Source organism: Pan paniscus, chromosome 12 (genome assembly GCF_029289425.2).
Source record: "Pan paniscus chromosome 12, NHGRI_mPanPan1-v2.0_pri, whole genome shotgun sequence".
NCBI lineage: Eukaryota > Metazoa > Chordata > Mammalia > Primates > Hominidae > Pan > Pan paniscus.
This window is the reverse complement of record NC_073261.2, coordinates 111994624-112020277: the sequence shown is the minus strand read 5'-3', so window position 1 is coordinate 112020277 and position 25654 is coordinate 111994624. Positions and strand designations below refer to the sequence as shown.

Genomic DNA, 25654 nt, shown 5'->3' with positions numbered 1-25654 from the left:
AACTGAGTTCATTTTCAACTGGAAAAAGGGATGGTATAGGTGATGTCTAAGGTACTTCCTCATCAACATGAAATACAATCAAAACGGCTCAACATTTCAGCACTAAATGATCTCTAGTTTGTCATGATTCTCTTCTTCATGGCTACTGCTGCTCAGGGCAACTGTTTTGGAACAAATACTAAAAAATAGTTTCTTTGAATAGTCTCAAGTTAAAACCTTCAAAATTATACTCTACTATCTGCCTAAATCTACTAATTTATATCTGAAATTTCCTTAATAAGCTTTATTCAGCACACTCATCCTGCAGCTCCTATCAGCAATTGAGTACCTCAGACACCCCTTCAAGCTCATGTCACCTCCCTTTCTCCAGCACCAATTTGGGCTTTTGTTTCCTGCTCAGTTCTGTAGCTAAAGCCTCACTGCATGTTTTCTGGGCAGCAAATGAAATTCCAATATGGGCAAGCCGGCTCAGTGGAAATTACTCATGGCTTAGCATATGGGAGTTGCATAGCACAGGAAAAGGCTTTGTAATCATTCCATTCATTGGTCTGAGCTGAACTTTTAATGGGAAATTGTAATGAGACTGTCTGAGTCACTGCTACTCACCAAACAACCTACATCTTACAGACTAGGAGAAGAGATGTGCTTTCAAAGCCACTCCATTGTTTTGAGTATATGTCTGTGCATTGTAATTCCCAGAATCAATTTTTATTGCATTACGACTCGTACTGGGAAAATAGCCCAAGCTCTGAGGCTAGTCATACCTGCTTTCTCTCAAATTCCCACTTGCACTTGGCTGTTTTATAGAAGACATTTGTACCCTGTTTGCTTACCCACATGTAAAGTGAAACTTTTTATTTATGTTGTAGATTTTTGAGATTAGAGATAAACTAAAATTTCTAGAATTTACTTGGAATATAGTAGGTGCTTAAAACACACATGAATTGCTGAAAAATTATAGTTCTCTGCCCCTTCATTTCTGAATTAGAATAAGATTTGATGCTATTTTTAAAGTAATTGTTTTAATGTCTCTAATATATACATGTAATAATACATATCGTCATGTCAAAAATCAGTGAGAAAGAGCCTCATATATTAGCCAATCTCATGGCTTAATTTGTTTGATGTATGGAATATGTTGTTTAAATGAACATAGCTCATTTGACATCCTGATGTAAATGGATGAAAGGTGAGCTTTGCTAGTTGAAAGCAGAGAGGAAGCCTAGAATTACATTTCCTCCCAAAAATGGATCCAGAAGGATTTCACTGAACTTCCACTAAACAAAGCCTAATTTGAAAACCACTAACCAGATTTTCTGCTTTATAGATGAGTTAATTTACAACTAGAGCTGTAGACTTTCCCAAAATCACCTATATACGAGCTAGGATTACAATCCAGGTGCCCAACTCTGAGGCCAAATATTTTATATTCAGTTTACGTATTTCATTCCTTCAACCGACGCTTGCTGAGAACAGACCACTGTGCCAGGCACTGTGTGAATTTCTTTGAGGGTAAAAGGTAATAAATTTTTAGCCCTGCTCTTGGGTAGGAAAGAAAATGGGAGGCATTTGACCACACCACCCAAAAAATACAGGATAGAATAAGGGAAATTTTGAGACGAGGCACTAAATATCGTGGGGAGGTGAACAGAATAATTTGTGTCTTCTTGAAACATGAGGTTGTGGAAGCCTAGAGTAATTGCTTTTAAAGAGAGCCATTAAAGAATGGAATAATAACCAGGCAGAAATATAGAAAGCACATGCCAAGAGTAAGATAGAGGATGAACAAAGGCAAAGACTCAGAAAAGCATTATCTAGAAATAGTGAATATTTCAAGATTTCCGGACAATAGTACACCAGTAGGGGTGGTGAGAAATAAGAATTTTATTTTAATTTCGTCCAAAGTTATGTAAGGTTTTGAAAGTCTGGCCAAGAGGCTTGGAACTGATCCTGCAGGCAGTGAAGTGTCATTGAATGATTATGAGGACTTGAATGAAATACTAGGGGCTGTGTTTCAGGAAGATTATTCTGATGCTAATGTGGAGAAAAATATGCATTCAACAACGTGGAAATCATTTTGATGACTCCGTGACCTGTTTTAATGCACATCTCCTAAAAACTTAATTTTTCAGTAGTTTATACTTTTTCTTCGCTTCACCAACTCACCACCAACATTCATTTTGTTAAGTTTGAGGAGAGAAAGACACTGCTATCTATTCAGTGCCTCCCAGCTAATAAATGTTATTATTTATTCTTCATATCTGTGACCTCTCAACTTGGGAATTATAACCAGTTTTCAGATAAGGAAGCTAGTAATTAAATGCCTTGTCCAAGGTCACACGGGTAGTAAGGAATAAAAATGAGAGTCTAACTCAGGCCTGTGTGATTCTAAAACATGAGCTTCTACTCTGTGTGGCAGTTTCTAGAATAAACCAAGCAGTTAGGGTCACAGCTGTATTAGGAAGTGTCTGGAAGCTGAGAATGGCCTGGGGGTGGGGGATAGAGTTCCTCTTGATATTGAAATGTTTCTTTAGCAGAAGTAAATGGGAATATCGAACAGTATCAGTCACTGAACATTCACACCGTTCAAATCCTGTTGTGAGATTGCATAAGGACCTGGGAATGTATGCAATGCCCAGAGAATAACAACCACAACAAATAGAGCCAAAGGTAAAGAGACTTGGGAAAATGAAAAATTACCTTCCTGGGTTATGCCTACAGGAAGACAAACACCCTAACTGGTAAATGTTTTGAAAAGTCTGATGTTACTTGAGTCTGGACCATAGGGTTTCCTGCTTACATGGTCTGAGTTAGTATGTTCAGGCTAAGGCATGGGGAAAGGAGGGAAAGTCTATTTGGACTTAAATTCATCAAAAGAGAAACATAAACTCATGATCCAATACCACGTCTTCATCTTATTCATCTCTCCTGCAAACAAAATCTATAGAGATAACTTAAAGCATTAAAATGCAAAATTATTCACTCAACATAGAATATTCTTATCATACTGGCTGGCCACGGTGGCTCACGCCTGTAATCCCAGCACTTTGGGAGGCTGAGATGAGTGGATCACGAGGTCAGGAGATCGAGACCATCCTGGTTAACATGGTGCAACCCCGTCTCTACTAAAAATACAAAAAAATTAGCCAGGCATGGTGGCGGGTGCCTGTAGTCCCAGTTACTCGGGAGGCTGAGGTGGGAGACTGGTATGAACCCGGGAGGCAGAGGTTGCAGTGAGCCGAGATCGCGCCACTGCACTCCAGCCTGGGCGACAGAGTGAGACTCCATCTCAAAAAAAAAAAAAGAAAAAAAAAGAATATTCTCATCATACTAGCATGAGATCTTCATGAAAGCAAGGACTTTATATCTTGGTTGCCTGAGCTTAAATATCAGCTCTCATACTTGCTAGTTAGGTGATGTGGGGATTATTACTTAACTTCTTCAGTTTTCTCATCTGTAAAATACAATGCTAAAGTTGTTTACCTCACAAAACTAAATTAAATAAGTTAATATATGTAAAAGCACTAAAAATAACAAGCACATAGTATGCCCTATGTAAATATCTGCTATTATTTTATCACTATTAATTGTTGCCAATGATATTATCATTATTATTATTGTTATTCTTCTTTTGTTGTAGTCCCTATATTCCAAACATTACTGCACAAAACAGCTCATAGATGATATTTGTTGAGTAAATGGATAGATTAATGAAAATTCAACCAAAGTAATTTGTGACAAACTAATTTCTACCCAAAATTCAATTGATATCTACCAAAGTAATATCTAATCACAACGATCCCATGACTGGATGCTCATTGAGGCAAAACTAAGCATTCAGCAAATTAGGATTCTTGGTGCTCAAGATGCAAGGCGAGTAGGATGCATATTTCCCAGGCCCTTTATAGAAGAGTTAAATCAAAAGTGTCATTTGGGGTAAACAAATGCTGCACTCTGCACAATACCTGAAGACTTCCTATGATAAGCCAAAAAACAAATAAATAAATAAGAAAAGAAAGAGTATAGTATTGATTTAGCATTGTTAATTCGTAAATTTATATTGAAATTCTTAAAAAGCTTTATTCTTTTTGATCTGGCTGTTCCACTTATAAAATAAAATAAATACACCCACAAAAGAAAAAGCTTTATGCAAAAAGCTGTTTACCTTATTATTTTAATGGTAAAATACTTAATACTTAATTAGCCTAAATATCTACATATAACAAAATGAATAAATAAATTGGCAAACACACCAAAAGGAATATTAGGTAGACATTTAAAATAATATATACTAAGAAATTTGTTGATATTACACAAAATTCTTTTAGACTATAGCAATATGTAGAAATCATTGCCAAATTCATGGGAAAAAAAGAGAACCATATATTTCGAACATGCTTAAATTACGATTTATGAATATATACATAGAATCTCTGTGAGCCCTTTGAGTTTATGCAACAGTACATGTTTATATGCACAGTGCTCATGGTTTATGCCAAATTGTGTGTTTATGTCCGTGTCTATGACCTCTCAAAAAGTTAAGCACCACGACTTGCAAGCACCTCTAAATCCAGAGTGATACATCTCCAGTAAATCAGCTATAGACTCCTGTATCAAGAGAAGACCAGATATATCTGGTAACAAATCTAAAGGCTTGCCACTCGAAGAATCACACAGGGATGGGCCAACTATGGCTCATAGACAAAACCTGTCCCTGGCCCATGAGCTAAGAATATCTTTTTACATTTTTAAAGAGATGTTGAGGGAGAAAAAGGAAGATATAATACAAAGAACACTTGTGGCCTTTAAAATCTAGGTATTTGACCGGGAGAGGTGGCTCATGCCTGTAATCCCAGCACTTCAGGAGGCCGAGGTGGGTGGATCACTTGAGGTCAGGAGTTTGAGACCAGCCTTGCTAACATAGTGAAACCCATCTCTACTAACAAAATACAAAAATTAGCCAGGTATGGTGGCAGATGCCTGTAATCCCAGCTACTCTGGAGGCTGAGGCAGGGGAATCGCTTGAACCTGGGAGGCGGAGGTTGCAGTGAGCCATGATCATGCCACTGAACTCCAGCCTGGATGCCAGAGTGAGACTCTGTCTCAAAAATACTAGATATTTATTCTGATCCTTTACAGTAAGTTTCCTGACCTATGTGCTTCAAACAATGTCAAGATGCAGAAGAATTTTGACAAACAACCTCATATCAATCTTTAGTTTTCCACATAAAGTAAAATGTAATGCAATTTTTTTCTGAAAATGGTTTGAATTTGTTAGTTGAGTGATTTGCAAACAGAACTTTAGAAATGATGTTAAAAGTCATCCAACTGTATAGTCTAAAGTTAAATTTTTCTGACATAAAATCCATTAATTTTGGGATGGAAAATAGAAGGAAGATAAAGAGTATTCATTTTTTACACAAATATGAATGTTTCCCCATACAACTGAATTGAGTCTCTAGTGAAGGCCAGTAGAACTTTCATTAAGTAACACTATATGACTGCTGAAGAACAGTGACTATGTAAACTGAAGAAATTTGAAATTGCTTTTGTGTTTAAATATTGCATAATTCAAATCAATTTCTGATGTAGCAAGGGATTCAAGCCTATTATAATATTTGAGAATATTTTGGTGCTATAGTTCAATAGACCTCTATTTGTGCTTTATCACAATAAAGAGGCTTTTATTAGAGACAAGCCTAATAAAATATTTAGAATATGTTGGTGCTGTAGTTCAATAGATTTCTATTTGCGCTTCTTCACAATAAATAGGTCACAGTTTAGTTTGCCTCAAAGATCTTACTGTGATAGGCCTTCACTGATTCACTCTTAATGAGGCTTTCCTGGATTTGGCTAGTGAAAGGCCTTTGCAAAGCCTATGAGTTCTGCTCCACTTGTCAGATGTGACCAGAAGATTCCTAACAACTCGAAGAGGGAAAAGAACATGATGTGGCAGGACAGCTTGGCAGATGTTGCAGGGGTAGGCAATCTGACAGAGCGCTGCTGCAGAAACTTCTGAGCCTGCCATAGACCCAGGGCATGTCTGGGGTTTTTGTTCATTGGTGAATCAGTGCAAGGGAGTGGGAAGAAGTATGGGAGCTCCAGACAAGGCTCTGCCCCCATCAGTGTCAACTTGAGCCAATCACTTTACTCCCCTTACCCTTAGTTTCCTCAAACATAAATTGAAGAGTGTGCTGATTTAATAATTTAAATTGAATGATTTAATAATCGACAAAGACTCTGAGGAACCTTGTTGCTTGTATACAATATTATTCTGAGACTATCCTAGGATCTCATAGCAAATTAGAATCCTGTTTCTCTGGTTTCTGTTTGGCTCTGAGCTCTACCTCTTGACCACCACATATTAGAGTTTCCATCTACACAATGCTTCGGTGTTTATATCTTCCACAAGTTGCTCCCACCTCCACATACACACCCCAATCCTGGAGAATATCATATTTGGCTTTAACCCCATGATATCTGTTCTCTTTACCCCATTCCAGCTCACATACATTCCTGTTAAGACATTTCTTGGGTACGTCTATCTACGTCCTTAAAAATGGAGTAGATCATTCATTCATTTGAATGAATTGAATATTTTTGAAATGTTGGTTAAAGTACAATTTAACCAACATTCTTCTATGTTTCAATAGCTATGTTTTAGGCTTCTGAAGACTTGAGATCTGCCCTCAGGACCAACCAAACCCTCATCCATTTACTCAGGGCCTGCTTCTGTACCAACTTCAGCCACAGCAGATCAGAGTCCCACACTTGGTGGAATTCTCTTATCTCACATGGAGTCACCATTATGTGAAAACATTATACCAGAATATTGTTTCAAATCTTGGGGCTACTCTACCCATAACTCTCATCCTATGTTATTCTACAAACCGTAGGTTCTTAAGGTCAAATATCTTCTCTTCGCATTATTCTGTATTTCTCTGAACCTTCTCGTGTTCTCTCTGCTGTTTCATTTGAATCTACATGCTGTTGGTGAACAAGCTTCCCTACGTATCCAAATACTCTGCTGCGCATCTCCTTTTGATCTAACCACAACCCAGCTCAGTTAGAGCCTGAGAATCTCACCTCCAGCTCTCTCTAATGAATGACCCATGACGTCTGTATTCTTCCTCCACCCCATATATTGTTCTAGATATTTTTTTATTCACCTCTATGTGAAGCCCTGGCCCAATTGGAAATCATACATTTACCTGCAAAGAGATCATATGGAATAAAAGCTAAAGTTTATTTGCTTTGAACTGAAGAGTGACTCTGGTGATCACAGTTTTATCAGATGCTCAGATTAATATCACTTTGTTAACGCAAACAGGCACTGATAATCATTAGATGAATAATAAAGTTTTCTTGGCAAAACTTTAAAAGCAAAATAATTTGAAGGCTAATGACTTAATCAAAAAAGTTCTTAGCGGTCAAAATTTGGGAGCCAGAGACTTCAGTTTCAGATATGTACTTACTCCAAGACCATCTGGGTTTATAAAGTTCTATCCATCCACCTAGCTGGAGTGTATGTGTATTTGGAGGGCTGCTAGGCAGCTTGGCCAGGAGCTAAATAGACAGCCAAAATTAGATTCTAGGCCACGAAAAATAGCAATTAGGTCAAATCCATCTGCTGCTTTTTGATTTATGGAGGACTCTAAGACTGATGGTCAACACACTGACCCTCAGACACAAACAAAACACCTTTTCTTACCTGGAAATTTGAGAGTTGGTGAAACTCTGTAACACTTATATAAGCAACTTGCTCATTGTACACATGATGAATTTGATGCATTGAGAGGAGAAATGATTTGCCCAATATCACAAAATCAGTTGGTAGTGGAGGACAACTAAAACCCCAGTCACTTGTTTTCTGATCTGGTAGCCTTTCTGTTATACAATTTTTTGATGGGTTGAAACAGGAACTTTATAAATACTACCATGAAAAAAACAAAATGAATTACCACATAACTAATTAAACAGTGATAAACAAGCCCATGAGCAGTGGTGTAGCTACTTGGAAGGCTGAGGCAGGAGGATCACTTGAGCCCAGAAGTTCAAGTCTGCAGTGATCCATGATCAGGCCATTGCACTCCAGCCTGGTTGACACAGCAAGTCCCTGTCTCTTAAAAAAAGGATAAATAATATAAAAATGCATTATGTAAAAATATATGATATATAAATATATGTAAAATAAATCCATATTATGTTATAATCTAAGAATAAATAGTCATAAGTTATTAAAATAACAAAAATTCATTGCAAAGATAATTAGGAATAGATATATAAAATAGATAGGTCTGAACATATTTGGTATCCTGTTAGTACTTGTAGGTTCTCTTTTTTTGTTTTTTGTTTGTTTGTTTGTTGTTTGTTTTTGTGATGGAGTCTCGCTCCATTGTGCAGGCTGGAGTGCAGTAGCAAGATCTCAGCTCACTGCAAACTCTGTCTCCCGGGTTCAAGCAATTATCCTGCCTCAGCCTCCTGAGTAGCTGGGATTACAGTTGTGTGTCACCACGGCAGCTAATTTTGGTATTTTTGGTAGAGAGAGGTTTCGCCATGTTGGCCAGGGTGGTCTCCAACTCCTCACCTCAGGTGATCCATCCACCTCGGCTTCCCAAACTGCTAGGATTACAGGCGTGAGCCAACACACCCAGACAGGTTCTCATTTTACACAGCAAGTAAGCACTAAGCCTTCACAACAAGAAATCATTCACATTACGTCTATGAGTTCAACTGTTTGATCATTGTAAATAATAGAATCTACTGATTTGCTTGTCTTGTAAACATTTTTGAAGACTATATTGTATTATACAGTTAGACATAATCAGAGTTCTTTTTTTATTTACTTATTTTTATTTTATTATTATTATACTTTAAGTTTTAGGGTATATGTGCACAATGTGCAGGTTAGTTACATATGTATACATGTGCCATGCTGGTGTGCTGCACCCATTAACTCGTCATTTAGCATTAGGTATATCTCCTAAAGCTATCCCTCCCCCCTGCCCCCACCCCACAACAGTCCCCAGAGTGTGATGTTCCCCTTCCTGTGTCCATGTGTTCTCATTGTTCAATGCCCACCTATGAGTGAGAATATGCGGTGTTTGGTTTTTTGTTCTTGCGATAGTTTACTGAGAATGATGATTGCCAATTTCATCCATGTCCTTACAAAGGACATGAACTCATCATTTTTTACGGCTGCATAGTATTCCATGGTGTATATGTGCCACATTTTCTTAATCCAGTCTATCATTGTTGGACATTTGGGTTGGTTCCAAGTCTTTGCTATTGTGAATAGTGCCACAATAAACATACGTGTGCATGTGTCTTTATAGCAGCATGATTTCTAGTCCTTTGGGTATATACCAAGTAATGGGATGGCTGGGTCAAATGGTATTTCTAGTTCTAGATCCCTGAGGAATCGCCACACTGACTTCCACAATGGTTGAACTAGTTTACAGTCCCATCAACAGTGTAAAAGTGTTCCTATTTCTCCACATCCTCTCCAGCACCTGCTGTTTCCTGACTTTTTAATGATTGCCATTCTAACTGGTGTGAGATGGTATCTCATTGTGGTTTTGATTTGCATTTCTCTGATAGCCAGCGATGGTGAGCATTTTTTCATGTGTTTTTTGGCTGCATAAATGTCTTCTTTTGAGAAGTGTCTGTTCATGTCCTTCACCCACTTTTTGATGGGGTTGTTTTTTTCTTGTAAATTTGTTTGAGTTCATTGTAGATTCTGGATATTAGCCCTTTGTCAGAGGAGTAGGTTGCGAAAATTTTCTCCCATTTTGTAGGTTGCCTGTTCACTCTGATGGTAGTTTCTTTTGCTGTGCAGAAGCTCTTTAGTTTAATTAGATCCCATTTGTCAATGTTGGCTTTTGTTGCCATTGCTTTTGGTGTTTTAGACATGAAGTCCTTGCCCATGCCTATGTCTTGAATGGTAATGCCTAGGTTTTCTTATAGGGTTTTTATGGTTTTAGGTCTAAAGTTTAAGTCTTTAATCCATCTTGAATTAATTTTTGTATAAGTTGTAAGGAAGGGATCCAGTTTCAGCTTTCTACATATGGCTAGCCAGGTTTCCCAGCACCATTTATTAAATAGGGAATCCTTTCCCCATTGCTTGTTTTTCTCAGGTTTGTAAAAGATCAGATAGTTGTAGATATGTGGCGTTATTTCTGAGGGCTCTGTTCTGTTCCATTCATCTATATCTCTGTTTTGGTAACAGTACCATGCTGTTTTGGTTACTGTAGCCTTGTAGTATAGTTTGAAGTCAGGTAGCATGATGCCTCCAGCTTTGTTCTTTTGGCTTAGGATTGAATTGGTGATGTGGGCTCTTTTTTGGTTCCATATGAACTTTAAGGTAGTTTTCTCCAATTCTGTGAAGAAAGTCATTGGTAGCTTGATGGGGATGGCATTGAATCTGTAAATTACCTTGGGCAGTATGGCCATTTTCACGATATTGATTCTTCCTACCCATGAGCATGGAATGTTCTTCCATTTGTTTGTATCCTCTTCTATTTCATTGAGCAGTGGTTTGTAGTTCTCCTTGAAGAGGTCCTTCACGTGCCTTGTAAGTTGGATTTCTAGGTGTTTTATTCTCTTTGAAGCAATTGTGAATGGGAGTTCACTCATGCTTTGGCTCTCTGTTTGTCTGTTATTGGTGTATAAGAATGCTTGTGATTCTTGCACATTGATTTTGTATCCTGAGACTTTGCTGAAATTGCTTATCAGCTTAAGGAGATTTTGGGCTGAGATGATGGGGTTTTCTAGATATATAATCATGTCATCTACAAACAGGGATAATTTGACTTCCTCTTTTCCTAATTGAATACCCTTTATTTCCTTCTCCTGCCTGATTGCCCTGGCCAGAACTTCCAACACTATGTTGAATAGGAGTGGTGAGAGAGGGCATCCCTGTCTTGTGCCAGTTTTCAAAGGGAATGCTTCCAGTTTTTGCCCATTCAGTATGATATTGGCTGTGGGTTTGTCATAGATAGCTCTTCTTATTTTGAGATACGTCCCATCAATACCTAATTTATTGAGAGTTTTTAGCATGAAGGGTTGTTGAATTTTGTCAAAGGTCTTTTCTGCATCTATTGAGATAATCATGTGGTTTTTGTCTTTGGTTCTGTTTATATGCTGGATTACATTTATTAATTTGCGTATATTGAACCAGCCTTGCATCCCAGGGATGAAGCCCACTTGATCACAGTGGATAAGCTTTTTGATGTGCTGCTGGATTCGGTTTGCCAGTATTTTATTGAGGATTTTTGCATCAATGTTCATCAAGGATATTGGTCTAAAATTCTCTTTTTTGGTTGTGTCTCTGCCCGGCTTTGGTATAAGGATGATGCTGGCCTGATAAAATGAGTTAGGGAGGATTCCCTCTTTTTCTATTGATTGGAATAGTTTCAGAAGGAATGGTACCAGTTCCTCCTTGTACCTCTGGTAGAATTCGGCTGTGAATCCATCTGGTCCTGGACTCTTTTTGGTTGGTAAGCTATTGATTATTGCCACAATTTCAGAGCCTGTTATTTGTCTATTCAGAGAGTCAACTTCTTCCTCGTTTAGTCTTGGGAGGGCGTAGGTGTCGAGGAATTTATCCATTTCTTCTAGATTTTGTAGTTTATTTGAGTAGAGGTGTTTGTAGTATTCTCTGATGGTAGTTTGTATTTCTGTGGGATTGGGGGTGAGATCCCCTTTATCATTTTTTATTGCATCCATTTGATTCTTCTCTCTTTTCTTCTTTATTAGTCTTGCTAGCAGTCTATCAATTTTGTTGATCCTTTCTAAAAACCAGCTCCTGGATTCATTAATTTTTTGAAGGGTTTTTTGTGTCTCTATTTCCTTCAGTTCTGCTCTGATTTTAGTTATTTCATGCCTTCTGCTCGCTTTTGAATGTGTTTGCTCTTGCTTTTCTAGTTCTTTTAATTGTGATGTTAGAGTGTCAATTTTGGATCTTTCCTGCTTTCTCTTGTGGGCATTTAGTGCTATAAATTTCCCTCTACACACTGCTTTGAATGTGTCCCAGAGATTCTGGTATGTTGTGTCTTTGTTCTCATTGGTTTCAAAGAACATCTTTATTTCTGTCTTCATTTCGTTATGTAGCCAGTAGTCATTCAGGAGCAGGTTGTTCAGTTTCCATGTAGTTGAGCGGTTTTGAGTGAGTTTCTTAATCCTGAGTTCTAGTTTGATTGCACTGTGGTCTGAGAGACAGTTTGTTATAATTTCTGATCTTTTACATTTGCTGAGAAGAGCTTTACTTCCAACTATGTGGTCAATTTTGGAATAGGTGTGGTGTGGTGCTGAAAAAATGTATATTCTGTTGATTTGGGGTGGAGAGTTCTGTAGATGTCTATTAGGTCCACTTGATGCAGAGCTGAGTTCAATTCCTGGGTATCCTTGTTAACTTTGTGTCTTGTTGATCTGTCTAATGTTGACAATGGGGTGTTAAAGTCTCCCATTATTATTTTGTGGGAGTCTAAGTCTCTTTGTAGGTCACTCAGGACTTGCTTTATGAATCTGGGTGCTCCTGTATTGTGTGCATATATATTTAGGATAGTTAGCTCTTCTTGTTGAATTGATCCCTTTAGCATTATATAATGGCCTTCTTTGTCTCTTCTGATCTTTGTTGGTTTAAAGTCTGTTTTATCAGAGACTAGGATTGCAACCCCTGCCTTTTTTTGTTTTCCATTTGCTTGGTAGATCTTCCTCCATCCTTTTGTTTTGAGCTTATGTGTGTCTCTGCACGTGAGATGGGTTTCCTGAATACAGCACACTGATGGGTCTTGACTCTTTATCCAATTTGCCAGTCTGTGTCTTTTAATTGGAGCATTTAGTCCATTGACATTTAAAGTTAATATTGTTATGTGTGAATTTGATCCTGTCATTATGATGTTAGCTGGTTATTTTGCTCGTTAGTTGATGCGGTTTCTTCCTAGCCTCGATGGTCTTTACAATTTGGCATGATTTTGCAGTGGCTGGTACCAGTTGTTCCTTTCCATGTTTAGTGCTTCCTTCAGGAGCTCTTTTAGGGCAGGCCTGGTGGTGACAAAATCTCTCAGCATTTGCCTGCCTGTAAAGTATTTTATTTCTCCTTCACTTATGAAGCTTAGTTTGGCTGGATATGAAATTCTGGGTTGAAAATTCTTTTCTTTAAGAATGTTGAATATTGGCCCCCACTCTCTTCTGGCTTGTAGAGTCTCTGCTGAGAGATCTGCTATTAGTCTGATGGCCTTCCCTTTGTGGGTAACCTGACCTTTCTCTCTGCCTGCCCTTAACATTTTTTCCTTCATTTCAACTTTGGTGAATCTGACAATCATGTGTCTTGGAGTTGCTCTTCTCGAGGAGTATCTTTGTGGCGTTCTCTGTATTTCCTGAATGTGAATGTTGGCCTGCCTTGCTAGATTGGGGAAGTTCTCTTGGATAATATCCTGCAGAGTGTTTTCCAACTTGGTTCCATTCTCCCCATCACTTTCAGGTACACTAATCAGACGTAGATTTGGTCTTTTCACATAGTCCCATATTTCTTGGAGGCTTTGTTCATTTCTTTTTATTCTTTTTTCTCTAAACTTCCCTTCTCGCTTCATTTCATTCATTTCATTTTCCATCAATGATACCCTTTCTTCCAGTTGATCGCATCAGCTCCTGAGTCCTCTGCATTCTTCACGTAGTTTTTGAGCCTTGAATTTCAGCTCCATCAGCTCCTTTAAGCACTTCTCTGTATTGGTTATTCTAGTTATATATTCGTCTAAATTTTTTTCAAAGTTTTCAACTTCTTTGCCTTTGGTTTGAATTTCCTCCTATAGCTCGGAGTAGTTCGATCGTCTGAAGCCTTCTTCTCTCAACTCATCAAAGTCATTCTCCATCCAGCTTTGTTCTGTTGCTGGCGAGGAGCTGCATTCCTTTGGAGGAGGAGAGGCGCTCTGCTTTTTAGAGTTTCCAGTTTTTCTGCTCTGTTTTTTCCCCATCTGTGTGGTTTTATCTACTTTTGGTCTTTGATGATGGTGATGAACAGATGGGTTTTTGGTGTGGATGTCCTTTCTGTTTGTTAGTTTTCCTTCTAACAGACAGGACCCTCAGCTGCAGGTCTGTTGGAGTTTGCTAGAGGTCCACTCCAGACCCTGTTTGCCTGGGTACCAGCAGCAGTGGCTGCAGAACAGCGGATTTTTGTGAACCACGAATCCTGCTGTCTGAACGTTCCTCTGGAAGTTTTGTCTCAGAGGAGTACCCGGCCCTGTGAGGTGTCAGTCTGCCCCTACTGGGGAGTGCCTCCCAGTTAGGCTGCTCGGGGGTCAGGGGTCAGGGGCCCACTTGAGGAGGCAGTCTGCCGGTTCTCAGGTCTCCAGCTGCGTGCTGGGAGAACCACTGCTCTCTTCAAAGCTGTCAGACAGGGACACTGAAGTCTGCAGAGCTTACTGCTGTCTTTTTGTTTGTCTGTGCCCTGCCCCCAGAGGTGGAGCCTACAGAGGCAGGCAGGCCTCCTTGAGCTGTGGTGGGCTCCACCCAGTTCAAGCTTCCCATCTGCTTTGTTTACCTAAGCAAGCCTGGGTAATGGCGGGCGCCCCTCTCCCAGCCTCGCTGCCGCCTTGCAGTTTGATCTCAGACTGCTGTGCTAGCAATCAGCGAGACTCCGTGGGCGTAGGACCCTCCAAGCCAGCTGCGGGATATAATCTCGTGGTGCGCCGTTTTTTAAGCCCGTCAGAAAAGCGCAGTACTGGGGTGGGAGTGACCCGATTTTCCAGGTGCCGTCTGTCACCCCTTTCTTTGACTAGGAAAGGGAACTCCCTGACCCCTTGGGCTTCCCGAGTGAGGCAATGCCTCGCCCTGCTTCGGGTCACGCCTGGTGCACTGCACCCACTGTCCTGCGCCCACTGTCTGGCACTCCCTAATGAGATGAACCCGGTACCTCAGATGGAAATGCAGAAATCACCTGTCTTCTGCGTCGCTCATGCTGGGAGCTGTAGACCGGAGCTGTTCCTATTTGGCCATCTTGGCTCCCTCCCTAGTCAGAGTTCTTAACACATAATTTAGTTAAATATGCCAAGATGCTCTCTCAGGATCTAAAACTTAGAGAAACAGATTTTTTTTTTTTTTAAAAAGCAACCATTCTTGGTCTCAAAGACCTCAATCTGGTATGGAAGGGAGACAAGCAGATCATTCCAGTATAAGACAGTCATTGTTGGGAGACTGCTGTGTACAGGACATAGGACATGAATAGATGATATCATGGCAAGAAAGGGATCTAAGTATAACGTGTCCTTTCAAACTCCAAAAGGCAAATGCTATGAAGTACATCTTCCCCAGAGCACCCCAAAAGGAAAAAAAGGCTTCCATGTGTTTAGATCTTGTGGATCACCCCAGTGGAATTTATTAAGCAAGGAGATGACTTCAGTTAATAAACAAGAGAAGAATTCTTCTTCCCACTGAGAGAATATATCACCCTCCACTTCTAATTCCCTTTCCCTGCCTTTTGGGAAGGGTGGAAGTGGAAGCTTTGACCATGATTGTGTGTCTGTAAGGAGGATATGAGCTGTGTTATTGGCAATTGTAATGTGGAGGTTAACTCAGGATGTACAGTAACTTTGTGCTCATGATCTCCCAGCAGCCTGATGAAGTGAAACGAACAGGAGACATAGAGCCAAGAAAAGTTCTATAGAATAGTATTCTTTTGAGTTCATGCATGTTATCATACTTGTCCAAGCTTTAGTTCTTCATCTTTAAAGAGAGGATCATTGTGTCTACTGCACCAAGGATAAACTAGGATCATGTATGGGAGGCACTTGGCACCTTCCGGGCTCACAACTCTCATTGGTTCCCATGCTCCCTTTTCTCACTTCTGGAAAAATAAAACAACCCTCCCTGATGCACACCTGTTACTTGCCTCTCTGTCTCCTAATAGATCATACTCACCACCTAAACTAATGCTAAACTAGTGATGTAAGCCTGCCATTCCACTGATTAAAGAAAAAAAAAAAAAGAAACAAAAGCCATCTGTCAAATGCTTACCTTACCTTCACCTGTAAAAGGTGTGAACTCTTACTGGAGCACTCAAGGCCTGCCTAGCCTTCTTCTTCAGCTGCTCTCCCATTCTTCCCATAAAAAGCCATAACTTCATCCAAGCCTATTTAGGGCCATACGGGGACACACGCGTAGCAGCACTATCACCTAAAATGCTCTTGCTTTTCTTCTACCCCTTAGATCCTACCAATCTCCTCAAAGCCTGCTTATTCAATAGCTGTTCTCTAAAACATTCCCAGGTAGTTTTGGCTTAAAGTGGTAGCAGCCCCTCTGGAAATATGGCAGGTATTATACATGTCATCAACTTAGCAGATTCTCTTCTATAGCTAAAACTTGCTCAGGCCCTTCATGTGGTAAGCTGGCATGGTAGTGAAACACACCCAATAGTCCTATAGGTAACTTAAAAAATAAAATAAAATAAACATAGAACTTGACCCTTCTGGTTTTTGTTTGTGTTTCGTTTTGTTTTAAGACAGAGTCTTGCTCTGTTGCCCAGGCTGGAGTACAGTGGTGCAATCTCTGCTCACTGTAACCTCTGCCTCCTGGGTTCAAGTGATTCTCCTGCCTCAGCCTCATGAGTAACTGGGATTTTACAAGCGTGCACCACCATGCCCAGCTAATTTTTTGTATTTTTAGTAGAGACAGGGTTTCATTATGTTGGCCAGGCTGGTCTCGAACCCCTGACCTCAGGTGATCCACCTGCCTCAGACTCCCAGAGTGCTGGGACTACAGGCATCAGCCACCGTGCCTGGCCCACCCTTCTGGTCTTAAGTCTTGAAACTTATACTTGTTTTTTGTCTCAGTTCGTTCCTCAGGAAAGGACCTTCAGTCTCTCAAAAAAGTATCAAAAAATTAAAACTCACCACATCACTACACCAGATGCCAGACCCCTCATTCACAATGATCACTTCCTGCATCTCCCTAGTTCTTGTTTTCTTACACATTGCTACATTTCTTTCCTGCTATAAAAACCCCTGGTTTTAGTCCATCAGAAAGATGGATTTGAGACTGAGCTCCCATCTGCTTGGCTGCAGCACCTGATTAAAGCCTTCTTCCTTGGTAATACTCAGTGGGTGTCGCAGTGATTGGCTTTCTGTGCCTGGAGCAGCAGGACCTTGACCAAACCCCTGGTGTTTTGCTAACAGTAGGTGCCTTAAAGAGCCATGGATTTTCTACATGTGAAAGTCTCTTTGCCCCAAGTTTCTCAAGGGTAGGAACCAGTTATTAAGTGTGTTTATATAATTCAAAGGATATATGAAGTGGTACGGTCTAAAAGGAAGAAAAAAAGTATGCTCTCGGAAACAGGCTGCACTTGTGTTTTGAGCACACTGGCTATTTTTAATTAAAATGGTTTATACGAGTGAATGAATAAATACATGAATTTTCCCACCTCCAGCTTCTTGGGGATAAAATGTATAGGTCAATCATAAAAGATAAGAATCTATTCCTTACTAATTCCCAGTTCACCACCTTCCCTTCCGGATGAGAGCAGATGGCTTCAGAAGGGAAGCAAAATCCAAGATGGCAATTTAAATCAGTAACACTTTGAAAAGCTGATGTGCTTACCACCCTCGTTAGTTCCCAACACTGTGTAAGGTCACCTGAGCAATGGACTTGAAACACAATTGAAACAGAGGAGATGGTGAATTTCTAGCCTGACTGCTCATACACCTATTCTTTCTTGGCCTCGCTTTGAAATTCTGCAACAATAAGGCTGATGAAGGGATTCTTTCATGCTCCCCAGGCCTCAGGAAACCTACCATAACACCTCCCACATTCTGTGCCATTTCAGTATCTGCCTAAGAAAAGCAAATACACACACACACACACCACACACACACACATGTCCCTAGAGTTCTCTATAACTGTGTGGGCCTTTCATTTCAAAGTCTTCTTGAAAGTGTTATTTGTGAAGCTTAAAATATGTGAGCTTGCAGGGGGAGGAGACAATTACTTGGGAGAAAATAACACACCAGGATAAGCCACATCACATTGTTTCTTCTGGGACACATTTTGTTCTGGGAAAATGTCCTAATAGCCTCTGATTTCAATGTTACTGCATATCACAGCACTGTGCCTGGGAAAATACAATGACATTTTATATGATGATATTGCAGTGAAATAATAGCTCTTCAGCACCATAAGCAGCATATTGACATGCAACATCTATTAGAAAGAATGGACATTGAATATCAAATCCATCAAATAGTTCTGTGTACAGAATTGGTTTCATGGCAGGGGGCATGGGGGCGAGTTTCACAAACCAAGGTATGATACAAATTTTAGAATAATGTCAGTTGCTTTTTTATTCTAAAGTGAAAAAGAGAAGTGCAGCTTGTTAGGGAGACAGCACTACATAATGTACAAGGCACGGGCTTGAGTCTCCAAGACCAGATGTTGGTAGAGGCACCGTGATGTACAGGTTCTACACCTTTGGGCAACTCACTTCGTTGTGCTTCAATTCCCTAATTTTAAAAATACATATATGGGCCAGGTATGGTGCTCATGCCTGTAATCCCAGCACTTTGGGAGGTCAAGGCGGGCAGATCACCTGAGGTTGGGAGTTCGAGACCAGCCTGACCAATATGGAGAAACTCCGTCTCTACTACAAAAATACAAAATTAGCTGGGTGTGGTGGTGCATACCTGTAATCCCAGCTACTTGGGAGGCTGAGGCAGGAGAATTGCTTGAACCCGGGAGGCAGAGATTGCAGTGAGCTGAGATCGTGCCATTGCACTCCAGCCTGGGCAACAAGAGTGAAACTCCGTCTCAAAAAAATATATATATAGATAGATAGACAGATAGATAGATAGATAGATACATGAATAGCTACTTTGTATGACTTTCTTTTTTGGGTGAAGATTAGAAAAACATATGTACAACTTCTGAAATATACTAAACAACTACTAGTCATTATTGTTGTCATCATGATGATGAACATGATTAACAAATGTGCAGCATTTTACAGAACAGCTGCCACTGCATTCCTTCTTCACCAGCATTAAGTCAACTACCCTCATACATAGGGAGATCAAAAATGTGACAGCCCCTAACACTTTCCCGGCTACCGAAGACATGCTGGTTTTCTCTGCAGTTTACTGATAAGATAAAGGTAAACGATGAGAAACACATCAGCTTTCAGGATTTATGTGCCAAGAGAGTTCATGAGCTCCTAAAGAAACTCAGTTCTGTACTTTATAGGCAATTTTGTTTTAACTACCAATGCAGTACCTTATAACAAAACTCCAGGCTCCTGGCTAGCCATCAGAAGTTCATATTTGTTCTTTAGTTTGTATATTACCTTGCCGATGTTGCTGTAACAAATTACAACTAACTTATTGACTTAAAACAACACAAAGTTTTATCACACAATCCTTTCAGACTGTGGTCTCCCTGAGCTAATATCAAAGTGTCAGGAGGGCCACATTCCTTCTGGAGACCTGAGGGAGAATCCATTAACAGTTTCTGGATAATCTAGAGAATCTCCCTATTTTAAGGTCAGCTGATTAGCAAACTTAATGGCGTCAGGTACCCTAATCCCCCTTTGCCTGCAAGAGTGCATATTCACAAATTCCAAGGATTAGGTCATGGGCATTTTTGGGGTGGCCATGATTCTGACTACCATAGTTTGGCTTTAGATCTTTTTCCAAGAACATAAATAACTTCATTAAACCACATTTTGCCATCAGTGAAAAGGTAATCTAAACATTCATGGAGTACCCAACATGTGTCAGCCATTTTACATTTATGAATTCACTTAGAACTCAGGACAACATCCTTTGGTGTACTATTAAAAGTGCCTGCTTATCCTCCTCTCTATTTCCATAATAGGACATATTATCCCTCCTGTATAATATGTCCTATTATGGGCCTTAATTGCATCACATATGAAAGAAAGTTCTATGAGAGAACAGAAAGCAGAGAATATGCAACTGAGAAGGTCAAAAAATATTTTTAAAAATGTGATATATAACCTTTTATATTTATTAACCAACATATATGTACCATTTATTGTGCTAGATATGTCTTACTTATCCATTGCATTATTTAATTTTTAGCTGGGCATGGTGGCACATACCTGTAGTCTCAGCTACTTGGGAGGCTGAGGCAGGAAGATCACTGGACCCAGGAGTTCAAAGCTGCAGTAATCTATGATTGCACCACTGCACTCCAGCATGGGATACTGTCAGACCCTGTCTCAAAAAAATGATAAAAAATAAATAAATAAAAATAATTTTCACAAAAACTTTATGTGGCTGTATTTCCTATATATTAAAGAGGAAAAAATAATGTTCAGAAGCTGGTGAAATTGTTCAAGGACACATACTAGTACTTGACAGAATTGTTAGTTGAGCCCAATGTGCCTGATTTGAAAACACATGTGTTAAAACATGACACAAACTATCTCCAATGTTGTAGGCCAAAGGCCATCTAGTGAGAAACAAGGCTTGAAAATATTTTAATTGACTTTTTTTTTTTTTTTTTGGAGACAGAATCTAACTCTGTCATCCAGGCTAGAGTACAGTGGTGCGATTTCAGCTCACTGCAACCTCCACCTCCTGAGTTCAAGCGATTCTCCTGCCTTAGCCTCCTGAGTACCTGGGACTACAGGCATGCGCCACTACGCCTGGCTAATTTTTCGTATTTTTAGTAGAGACGGGGTTTCAACATGTTGGCCAGGCTGGTCTCGAACTCTGGACCTCAGGTGATCTGCCCTCCTCAGCCTCCCAAAGTACTGGGATTAAAGGCGTGAGCCACTGCGCCCAGCCTTTAATTGACTTTAAAACAATATATTTAACGCACCTCAGAATATGTGCATAGCCTCCAATGATGATTTCTTCAAAGGAGAAAGCATTCATTTGGAAAGGTAAGCCTAGGATGCTTACTTGGGAAAAATAAGGGCCCTTATCCAGCCTAGACATGTACCTAGAAGAGGTATACATTTGGAAAGACTTACTAACTGAACAACTGGGAGAAGGCAGAAGGACAGGTGTTTCAGAAAACAGCATGTGTAAAGGTACAGAGATGTTGGCCTCCACAGACCATGCAAGGAACTGTGACGTTAGTACTAAGGAAACAGAAAATGAAGTCAGATAGATAAGCACAGGACAAAACATCTGATCTTTGCATAAAATGCTAGGATTTGAAAGATTCTGAGGAGACAATTAACCTGACCACATTTGTAGTTGAAAAAAAAAATTCTGGCAATTGCAAATTAAGAGGGCTGTGGCTAGACATTGGGCAGGGACCTGTTAGGCTGATGCAAGAGCCTAGAGAAGATATATGAAGATTTACAGCTAAGGTTACTTGGTAGCAATGGAGAGAATGGAACAAATTAAGAAACATTCAGGAAATTTTAGAATCTCTGAGTCAAGCTGGCCTCCTCCTGAGACAGCAGGGCTGCAACCTTTTCCTGGATAAGAGGAACTTCTGTGAGCAGCTTGGTGCCTGTGGAGAAGCACGTTGAGGTGACCCCAGAGGTTTCTTTTTTCTCTAAGACTCAATTGCTTTGCTTTGAAGTTCCAAACCTCCTCTGAAGAGACTTTATTTAGAGCCTGTCTGAGCCTTTGCAGCCATCCTCAGCCTTTCTGGAGGAGATTATATATTCCAAATGAAGTCAGTGAGAGTTTTTTTATGTTGGAGCTACAGCGAAAATTTGGGGTAATGTTCTCATTCTCTCACTGGATTGCACACAAGTCACACTGTGTTTCTTGCTTATTTATCCAGGGAGAAAAACTCCTTGGACTTCCCTGTTATAGGAAGGGTAGGAGAAGGCACATAAGAACCTACCTGAGTACATTTTCACATTTGCTTGCTAATTGCTTGACAGTACTTCAAAAATGGACAAAGATTTACTGGGAACTAAAAGACAAGCTTTGCCCTCCTTCAGTTAAATAACAGTGAAGACCTATCATTGAAAAAGTTCTCTGAGAATTGACTTATTTAATCATTGCCTAGTTGCACCATATGTATTTGTTGAATAACCTAATGAACAAACATGTTTTGCATCCTTCTGTAAATCAAGCTTCAGTCTTCTAAAAATCAAGCTTCTATAAATCAAGCTACATGGCTACACTGCACATGTGACCCAACCTCTCCCACCCTCAGTTCTTTCTCCATAGAGCAGGAATAACATGAACTAATGTAGCAAACACAGTATCATGCAGAAATGGCTAACCAGTGATGCACCTAAAACTACAAACTGGGCAGGTCTTTGGAAATTTAGACGATAAATTTTTTATTTAAATATCATTGTATAGGGAGGGTCGTGGCATCAATTTTCTGCTCAAACAGTTCATTTCTGTCTAAAAGAAAAATATGCCCCCTTTAGGCACAGAAGACAAAAGCAATTGATTGCAGCGCAGCACATTCAAAGAAGAGATGAGGGGCTGAGGGACTTGGCAAATGGGGAATCTTTATCCCCAAGGTAATAAATAGTGTGAATCCTGAAAAAGACAATTTTTAAGATGGTTTCAGAGTGGCTAAAAGCGGAAATTCAAAAATAGAGCCAAGCAGCCATTTGCTGACTAGAGGTCACACAAGTACTCTGTGTTCCCAGAAAACCTACATGCTCACATAACTTTGGGACTTTATAGCTATCTGTTCTTGTTCGTGCTGCTTGTATCAATGACTGCTGGAAAATCCCATTTTGCCTCCTGGATCTAACAAATAGACTGTGTGACCAATCAGATTTCAGCAAGCTTAACCAATCAAAACTAAACAAGTTTGCATTCCTCTTTTTCATAGCAGACCAGAGTAGAAAGCAGGGCGGGAACTTTCTCTATAAAAGACAACCTCTGTCTTTGTTTTCTGGGAGTGCATCTTTGTTTCATACCAAAGGCTACACCTTCCTAGTTTGCAAACTGTTTCCTGGCATGATCTCTTTCCTTTTTATTAAAAGAAAATCATTCTCAGTGAATTCGTTAACAACAGTTAGGGACAAACATTTATAATTATTTTTGAAAAGAACAAAAATAACATGGAGCCAGGCACAGTTGATTACATCTATAATCCCAGCACTTTGCGAGGCCAAGGCCAGGAGTTTGAGACCAGCTTGGGCAACATAGCAGCCCCCGTCTCTACAAAAAGAAATTAAAAATTAATCAGCCATGGTGGCAGGTGCCTTTAGTCACAGCTACTCAGGAGGCTAAGGCAGGAGGATCCTTTGAGCCAGAGGCTGCAGTGAGCTATGATTGCACCACCATATGCTAGTCTGGGTGACTGAGTGAGGCCTTGCCTTTAAAAAATAAAATTAAATAAAAAAAAAAACATGGATAGCTGCTTGCATATTTTGACAGTTTTCTATATGGCAACTGCCATGCTAAATTCTTCTCCTAAAATGACCTCATTTTTCATACTCACAACAACATTTAAAGTGATTATTATTTATTTCCCCATTTTGTAGATGAGAAAACTGAAGCTAAGAGAGGTTGAATACTTGTTCAATGTTGCACAGCTCGTATGCTAGTAAGAGTCAAGTTGCTGCTCAGCTGTCCAACTCTAGAGTCCAATGCGCAACCATAGTCTGCACTGTGAAACTTTATGTCATTGGACTAAGTAAAGTAAGCTAAAAAGATTAAATATTTTCTTCAAATCACCCAAAAAAGTGAAAATAAGTATGCATAGGCTAATTTAGAGTAGGAACAATAAAAAACACATATAAAAGAATCAGGCCGTGTGTGGTGGCTCACGCCTGTAATCCCAGCACTTTGGGCGGCTGAGGCGGGTGGATCACTTGAGGTCAAGAGTACGAGACCAGTCTGGCCAACATGGTGAAACCCCGTCTCTACTAAAAATACAAAAATTAGCTGGGTGTGGTGGCCCGTGCCTGTAATCCCAGCTACTCTGGAGGCCGAGGCAAGAGAATCACTTGAACAGGGAAGGCAGAGGTTGTAGTGAGCCGAGATCACACCACTGCACTCCAGCCTGGGAGACAGAGAAAGACTCCATCTAAAAAAAAAAAAAAAAAAAAAAAAAAAAGAATCAATAAAACTGAACAAATACCAAAAATGAGGTAGAAAATAATTTTTGTAGCATTTTCATTTATTCCTTAATGAGGAGCTGTTCGGAAATTGATAACCAGGTATAAACTTGTAATACAATTTGTGTATCTTTGTAGTATGTGACTGTGCAGCACGATCATTTTTTAAAAATAGATACATGAAACCAGATCTGATTGTAGAAGCTTAACAGTTTGAATATTTTGGAGGTGGGTGTATGGACAGTAAAGAAAGGGAATGGGCCATTTCATAGCTTTACATTGCTAAAGACTTTTGGGGGAAGATGACTAAATTTCCTAAGTATTTGCAAGCAGGTTTACCAGGCTACAAAGAGATGAAAAGAGGAAATGGTCCTCTGTTTTGCAGAGCACATTGATGAGTCATTTTGAGAGTTGGAACACTAGATAAGTCTACATTTAAAAAATAAAAAAGAGTGGAACTGAGCTGCAAGCCACTTTTGTAGAGTGAAGAGCCTGACATGGCTGGATGCTGATGCTGATGCTGCTGAGGAAATCAGTAGTGGGAAGGAAGGGTTTTCAAGTGGTAAGATGCCAGAAAGACAGGCATCTTGCATATGACACATTAAGGATAGAATAAATGATCTACAGTAAAAACAACTTTCTTTTTTTTTTTTTTTGAGACAGAGTCTCACTCTGTCACCCAGGCTGGAGTGCAGTGGCGCGATCTTGGCTCACTGCAACCTCCGCCTCCCCGGTTCACGCCATTCTCCTGCCTCAGCCTCCTGAGTAGCTGGGACTACAGGTGCCTGCCACCATGCCTGGCTAATTTTTTGTATTTTTAGTAGAGACGGGGTTTCACTGTCAGCCAGGATGGTCTTGATCTCCTGACCTCATGATCCGCCTGCCTCGGCCTCCCAAAGTGCTGGGATTACAGGCATGAGCCACTGCACCCTACCAGCAACTTTTATTTTCATTCTATTTTAGTATTGTTTACAAGGAATTCTGGCTACTGTATTAATCCTGTAATTGAATTTATATATTCACTTTTGATGGTACACCTAGTATTTAATTTTACATTGTTTGCACAGCTACTAAATAAAACCCAATCACTGCCCCAAATATTTATTAAGGTCTGTTTTGTACATATAAATGCCTTTAAAAATTATAGAGCAGGGATTGCATTCCATTTCTGGGTGTGTAAGGGAAGAACAAACAACAGACAAGAGAGTTTAGTCCAAACTGGTCCAACCCACAGCTGTGGACCGCATGTGGCCCAGGGCTGCTTTGAATGCAGCCCAATACAACTTCATAAAGTTTCTCAAAATATTATGAGATTTACACACGAACCTTTCTTTTAGCTCATCAGCTATCATCAGTGTTAGTCTGTTTATTATTATTATTATTATTATTATTATTATACTTTAAGTTCTGGGATACCTGTGCAAAACGTGCAGGTTTGTTACATAGGTATACATGTGCCTTGGTGGTTTGCTGTATCCATCAACCCGACATCTACATTAGGTATTTCTTCTAATGCTATCCCTCCTCTAGCCCCCGACCCCCTGACAGGCTCCCATGTGTGATGTTCCCCTCCCTGTGTCCATGTGTTCTCATTGTTCAACTCCCACTTATGAGTGAGAACATGCGGTGTTTGGTTTTCTGTTCCTGTGT

At 39.9% G+C, this 25654-nt stretch overlaps 1 long non-coding RNA gene across 1 annotated transcript in view; it reads right to left on the bottom strand.

The window, feature by feature from the left end:
- LOC117979080 (uncharacterized) overlaps positions 1-25654 on the bottom strand; it is a 1348572-nt gene that overhangs the window by 786452 nt on the left and 536466 nt on the right. Inside the window, exon 9 of the long non-coding RNA XR_004669720.3 lies at positions 20102-20216. This is a non-coding gene — a long non-coding RNA (uncharacterized LOC117979080). The remainder of the gene's footprint in view (positions 1-20101; positions 20217-25654) is intronic.